The sequence below is a fragment of the Nyctereutes procyonoides genome, unplaced genomic scaffold (genome assembly GCF_905146905.1).
Source record: "Nyctereutes procyonoides isolate TBG_1078 unplaced genomic scaffold, NYPRO_anot_genome, whole genome shotgun sequence".
Taxonomy (NCBI): domain Eukaryota; kingdom Metazoa; phylum Chordata; class Mammalia; order Carnivora; family Canidae; genus Nyctereutes; species Nyctereutes procyonoides.
In genome coordinates this window covers 57,502,658-57,510,130 of record NW_026575146.1, presented here as the reverse complement: position 1 = coordinate 57,510,130, position 7,473 = coordinate 57,502,658, and the positions used below count along the sequence as shown (strand labels likewise).

The window sequence follows — 7,473 nt, the reverse complement described above, 5'->3', positions numbered from 1 at the left end:
AGTATCCATATATAGAAACATTTCTTATTGATAATGTTTTATGTAACTAAGTATTATGAAGATGAGTCCTATTTGGTTTGATCTATTTTTCTCAAATTAGGAATGAGTATTAAGATTTAGCATCAAGTTTATGATATATTTGAATTTTTGCTCCATGAATGCAACTTAATTTTTATAAGTTAATACTGAGTTTTATAATATTAAAAATGGGTGTCAGCCTCACATGCCCAGCTGGTGACAATGTGAGAAGCTAGTAGGGATGGGTCAGCTTAGAGCAAGTTAAGTACTGCATGAAGGTATTCCAATTCAAAAGAAGAAAAACCATTCTGTCTGCCAAACAAAATATATTCTGAAGGCTGACTGTTTTGTAATACTTGATCTGAAATTTTTGGGGTCTGAAATTTATAAAAGAGTTAAATTATAAAATGCTAAATGGCTTGCCTTTATTATGAAGTAATCTGTTACTTTAAAATCAAAAGATAAGCATTAAGAAATAAAGCAAATATCATGAAAAAAAATATGCTGCCATGAGTATAAAGAGAGAAATCTATCCATACACGCATAAAAGCGCTCTAGACAGAGTCATAGATTAATGATAGTGCTGCTGTTTAGTGAATATATTACCTATTCAAAAATTAAATATTTGAGTTTGGCCGTGTTGATTTTTTTGTCATCAGCATACATTATCTATAAAGAAAAAGGCATTTTTGAGTAAAAGGAACTTTGAAATTGGAATAAGTGCCTGTAAATTCTAGTTCCACCTCTTAGTAGCTGTGTGACTTTGGGCAAGATATTTAACCCTTGACACTTGACCTCTAAAATGCATATAATAATACCTCCCGGGTTGTTTCAACAATGAGCTGGGATAATGACCTTATAGGGCTGAGCCCAGTGTAAACCCTCAATAAATAATGCTTATTATTCCCTCCCCGGGGTTGCTCTGGAGAGAAGGACAGGAAATAAATAGCTCAAGCTACTGGTGCAGAGCCGGCCATCGATGAATATTCATGCCCTCCTCTCTGCTTCCAGCTCCAGTATGACCCACCTCATGATAGGCCTCATTGCTGCCAAGTGTTTCCCACGTCTCAACAAAATTCTAGAATCATCTTTCTTGACAGTGTGCCATCATAAAGACAAGACTACCTAAAAGCCGTTCACCCTTCTTACAGGGAGCTGCCTCTAATCGTCAATTGTCAGACCAGGTCCTGAGCTGCTTGGCTGGAAATGGAATTATAAATGCAGCTGAGGAATCTCAGTGATCAAATCCTGATGGAAATTAAGATTGGAAATTTTGGATTTCCAGCCTGCTAAAGTCTAGAAGATATGGTAAAATAATTAACCTATGCTTTTAAGCCTCCCCTTCCCTCCATCCCCCGCTAAACCTGCCTCGATGTTAACATTTGAGCTGAACAATCTTCGATTCAATCTAAGGACAAATCACAACTCAGAATAGGAGACCGGCCACTAATATTTATTAAGTACCTAGTAAGTGCAGAACACGATGTAGGTTTCTGCACATGGTACGAGATGATAAAAAAAAAAAAAAAGCTATGGCTTTGCGTTGAAAACACACCTGAGGAATACAAAGTAAAACCAGTTCTTTAGTGCAGGAAAATAAAGTGTCATTCATTCCAGTTGTATTAAGATTTTTCTATGAACAGAGACGATATCAACAATTAATAGAAAAGAGGCAGGAAAGGTCAACCTACTTTGGAGAAGGAGCATCCAGATTTTTGAGACACTAGTTATAGGTAAATAATGCATGCTGATTTTTAATCATTTTGTGAACATGTGAGAACAATGGCTTTTTAAAAAATAATTTTTGTAATACAAGAACAGATCACTGTGACTGTACCTCCCCACCTGCCCTAGATGGGGCTGAGAGGTGGCGGGGTTAGAGCCAGCAATGTCCCCTGTGTGCTACTCCAGCTACTGGTCCAGCATCCTGGCCTTGGGATTAAGCCTCAAGGTCAGTTCAATGTCACTTCCAGGTTTTAAGCCACAGAAAAGGAACATGTTGGCCAGGTCTCAGGCTCCAGGGAAGCCCTATTCCTGGCCCTTCAGGGTCATCTTGGCATCGCTCACAGTCTTCTTGGTGTCTTAGAGAGCAGGGCAGCACACACTTGTATGGGGTGCTTGCAACTCGGAGCCCAATGTTCTGGACAATGTATTTTTCTGGCATCTTCAGCAGGCTGAGTACCACAGGACCCAAGTGGGTCAGGGATATGCCATTCATGGGCATGTCACCCACAGGCAAGCTCAACAAGTAGCTCTTACCATCTGGAGCTTTCTGGGGGCAGAAGGAAAAGGGGTTCTTGAAATGGCAAGACAGCCACATACTTGTCATAGGAACTCCAGTGTCCCCAAAATATTCCTCCTCCTCCCCTTTCCCATTAAAGCAGCCAGCTGCCAGTCTCCCAGCCATCTACTTCTTGAGGTTCTCCAGGCTACTGGAGACCACATAGTAAAGACCCAACCACTGGGCCAGAGGAGCCAGCAGCTTCCCTGGCTTGACCTCCCACTCCTCACTGCAGTTTCCCCAGTAGCCAGTCATGATGAAGGTCACGTGGGCCCCAGTCATGGCCAGCTGCAAGCTGGCCTCAGCATCCTGGTCTCCCCACACCACTTCTGCGCCCTGCAGGCTCTGCTCCTTTGCTGCCCTATGCCCAGGGTCTCGTCACCATCGCGGTTCTGAATGTCCCATCTTCCAGGAGCATCCGGGCCACTGAGCCTCGCTGAGTACCTGTGACTCCAACACCACCACCAGTTTCTCATCTGCCCTTTTCTAAAAGGGAAAGGATGATCCCTGAGGCCTGTGGGATGCACAGGGTTGGTGATGGGGGCCTGGAATGACCCCCATGCATGCACCATGTGGACCTGCTGAGCAGCTGGCCTGGGGAAGTCGGGGCTCCATGACCTTCTGTCTGCTTTGTTCCACTAGACCCCCTTGGGCATGACCCCCCATTCTCCACCTGACCCCCCCATCGCCCAGGAACTTAGTCCCCCACCCCACTTTGACAGTCCCCCTGCTGGTGGTACCTCCCTACCCCTGATGGGGAAAACTGATTTTTAATCACTCATCTGTTCCAAAGGGAGCTCTTCTGAGAGTGTTTACCATGCAATATTTCATAAGCAGAGTTTAACATTTGAAACTATAAATCTCTTTCAAATAACACCCTCTAATTCAAGTCTCATTTGGTGCCTACAGAGAGAGCAATCAGGAGTGAGGACCGGTGACAGGTACAGTCATTCACTCCCACATCACTGCAACACATGGGCATCCATGTTCCTGCTTTACAGGCAACACCATGGAGGTGTAGACAGAGCAGCAACCACATCCCAGACCTGCTTGCTGCAGGGCACGTGCCCAGTGTCCCCCTGCCCTAATGCCTAGCTCCTCTTGCATTTCATGGTAGCCACTGGAGAGAAGGCAGATCAAGGCTAGGTATGCTCATGTCCATGGCATCGTGGTGGCCACAGAGCAACCCAGCTCCTTACCATGATCTGCTTTGTGCAGGGAACTAAAAAAAACCAGCCAGGAACCAAACTTCATTTCAGCCAGGGCATGAACTCTACTTTTCAGGCCTTGGAAAAGGCTCACTCAGTAGAGGGATGGGTACTTGAGTTTGGAACCACCTGCATTTATACAATTGCATTGCATTTCATGCTCCAGGGTCAGGGTATGGTCTCAGCCATATCCCCTCTGGGCACACCCATGGTGTATGCCTCCCAAGTAATCCCTCTGCAACCTCCTGGCCTCCCGGCAGTCCCTTAATTCTATAGACGAGGTTGTGTCCATCGAATTTTTGTCACAGACTTGTTTCATATCCTGACTCATTTTTCACTCATCATTTTAGAAACCCAGGGCAACTGGGAAAAATTGCCAGGTTGAACTTCTTAAAACTGTTTCATACGAAGTCTTTGCAAGGTCACTGGAGATGAGTTCTTAACAACGCACTTACTATCATCAGGGCAATCCTGCTGCTTTCTGACCTCGGGCAGTCACACTCCAAATCTCATTCTGAGGGCCTGTGCTCTAGAACCACTTCTGAAACCAACCGTTTCAGCCCATGTTCCTTAGAAAATGGTCTGGGCCACAGATGATACACAAATACATTTTTTTTGGAGCCCGAGGCAGTAAAAATAAAGGAAAATAGAGTTGAGGCATAGAGAATAAGAAGCCATAAAATGGGATATGTTACCACCTGGACACTGTTCACAGTGGGCTGTGAAGGGATTCAGTCGATCGCTCAGCAGGGTACCTGCTTAGCCACATGGGACACCCCCATACAGGCTATCCTTGGGAATAGTCCATTGTAGGGAGAGAGGGAGGATTTGTCAGTGGGCTCCCATCAGTACCACCCATCAGTAACAGATGGCACCACAAATTGATTGGTCTTTGATTTTTCAGCAGATACTTGGGCAACTCTGCAGCATGGGGTTCAGTGCCTTGAAGCGGCAACAGAAGCCAAAGGCTCCAGGGTTGGTTGTCCTCAGGCAGAGCAGGCAGAGGCTCGTAGCGGATCGGTTGGCCATAGGAGTGGCTTAGGCGGAGCAATGTAGCCTATGCACTGGAAGACAGAAGAGACCCAACGAATCAAAGATACCAAAGAGGAATCTTATGAAGACAATGGGTGTTTTCATTTGTTGAGACATTTCTAATACTCCTGGGCACTGAACAGGATCTTGGGATTATAGTTAAAGTATTTATGGCCATCAAGAAACTGAAGATAAATAAAAATAAACACTAAATACTATAGTATTTAGTTCTATAACATGGGTTAAGGCAACAAAAAGCCATACCCCTCAAGAGAACGGGATCCAACCACATGCAGGAATTTGACAAAAGGTGTTCGCAGAAGAAACCATCATTAACTGCATTCCATGTTGTAAAATCAAAGCCATTAGTTAGAAAAGTAACTCCAGAACTCATCTGGTGAGGCTTTCACTTCAATCAACCAAGCTCTTATGATCCTGAGACCCAAGAGAAGTCAATCCCAACCCAATCCCCACCCACCCCTATACCTACTCTGGTGTTACTAACCATTTGCACTTTCCAGATCAAAGGTATTAGAGGTCTCTGAGCCTTTGTCGATAAAATTCCCTGCCTAGAATGCCCTTCTGTGTCAGTCAGGACAGACCCACTTATGTTGCAGTACCACCTACAGAAATTTTATGGCTTTCAAAGAGAAAAAAAAAAAGATTTATTTCTACTCATTGTAGTCATTCAAGAACATTGACAGATGGAAGTTTCATCTTAACGTATGTTTCACTGGTTTCTTCAGCAGTAAAGAGGGAAAATGATAAATCACATGCTGGCATTTGAAACTTCTGCTTAGAGGTGACGCTCATCCATCCGTTTCACATTTCATTGGCTCAAGTGTAATATATGGCCACACTTAAATTCAAGAGGATGGGACAGGCTATTCTATTGGGTGCCAAAGAGAGAAGAACCAGTAAGAGACAATAATATCAATAACTCACCTTTTTAAAACTTCTGCACCTACTGAATTCGTACTCAAGCTTCCAGAATCAGGTCAGGTTGTATCCATTCAAAGAAGCTTCCCCACTCCAGTACCCTGACCTCCGGGCTGATTCACGAGAGCTCATAAGCGCCCCCAACACTTCGCTCAACCATTGTGTCAACAAAACTGCATAGACACGATCGCTCTGCTTTCCCGTCTCCCACATAGCACACAACGTTCCCTGTGACAGCAACCATTTCTCCTTTAACCTGCGTGCTTGGCACCCAGCACAGCGCCTGCTAAACAGACACTCGATGCACGTTTATTGAACTGAACAAAATTGACACGACAGGACAGAAAATAAAACTTCCTTCTCATAAGAATCCGCTGTGCCAGAGTAAGTGAAGCGTTGCACAATGTTATAAGCATTTTTTCAATGCCAGTCTCTCCTCTCCTGCAGTTTGTCAAATTAAAGTGACACATTCAGGTGATAAAAAGAACTCCCCTCGGGCAAAACCTAAATATAAACATTCTAGGAAACTTTTGCCTTCATCTGTTTTGCTAGTCAAGTAAACCTTACACAAATGCTTAAATTCTGCTGAAGTTTCCTTCTCCCTCCCCCCCCCCCCCCACCCAAGCAGAGTTCAGCGAGGAGTAAGGGCCTGGATGGGGAAAGCAACTCATCTCCCTCCTTCTTGGCAAAAACGTAAATCAGGTCATAAGCAAAAGTCATTTGGAAATCTGATTTCTCTGCGGGCTCCGCTCTTCTTCTCTTCCAAGTGGGTGAATCCCACGAGCGCCAACCCTGCCTTCTCTGTGCCATCAGGAAAGAAGGAGAAATTGTACTTACAAATGCCCATGAGCTCAGGTTCCAGGGATCGTGGTCAGAAAAACTGATGCCACGTCCACGTGGGGCCGAAAGGGGGCAAGGACAGCTCCACGGTGGCACCGCGAGTGGGGAGGCAGCGCCGGTCCCGCCCACGCGGACTGAGGAGCGAGAGGCTCCCAGGCCCTTTTATGCAAGATGTGGTTCACGGACCAGCAGCGCTGGCCTCACCTGAGGCCTTATCAGAAACTGAATCTGGGCAGCCCGGGTGGCCCAGCGGTTTAGCACCACCTGCGTGACCCTGGAGACCCGGGATCGAGTCCCGCGTCGGGCTCCCTACATGGGGCCTCCTTCTCCCTCTGCCTGTGTCTCTGCCTCTCCCTCTCTCTCTCTCATAAATAAATAAAATTAAAAAAAAAAAAAGGAATCTCAGCTCCCCACGCTGCACCTGCTGAATCAGAACTCACGTTTTCCACGAGATCCCCAGGTGACTCTCATGGAAGTTAAAATTTGAGAAGTTGAAGTTAAGTGCTTTGAGAAGCACTGAGTCGGGCTCGGAACACACTCTCTGGAGTCTGGAAAGCTTAAGGAGAGCTGTGCCCATCCCCATCTCCACCTGGCGCCTTGGGAGAGGTAAACGCTTCTTGCCCGGTGAGCACGGTGGGACCTTTACTCGTTGTCGAGGAGGCAAGCGCCCATGGACGGGGAAGGGAGAGCCTGGTGTCCCCAAGGATCTCAGGGCCAGGCGTCTGCCGACAGCTCTCTTCACAATTACGGGTGGTGGTCGGCCAGGTTGCAAAGGTGGACAGCCCCCTTACCATGGGGTGACCCAAGAATCCCAGAGATGCTGCAGACCGTGTCCAAAGGCCCCACGGTCTTCCAGCCTCGTAGGGTATGAGCCACAGCTGGCATCTCACTCCCAGCCTTTCCTGGAGGTAGGGAAGCTGGTGAGAACCCTGTGTCATTATTCTCCCTTCACAAGGCAGGGACTCCTCTGTCCTCCTTGTTTATTCTCATTTCTTGCTGTGTGCTCCTTGTCTGATTTTCCTTTTTTTTTTTTTTAAGGTTTTATTTATTTATTCATGAGAGACAGAGAAAGGCAGGGACACAGGCAGAGGGAGAAGCAGGCTCCCGGTGGGACTCGATCCCTGGATCCCGGGATCATGACCTGAGCCGAAGGCA

General features: G+C 46.3%; 1 pseudogene; it reads right to left on the bottom strand.

The window, feature by feature from the left end:
• Positions 1-1,920: 1,920 nt before the first annotated feature.
• On the bottom strand, positions 1,921-7,203 carry LOC129500020 (nmrA-like family domain-containing protein 1; annotated as a pseudogene).
• Positions 7,204-7,473: the final 270 nt, after the last annotated feature.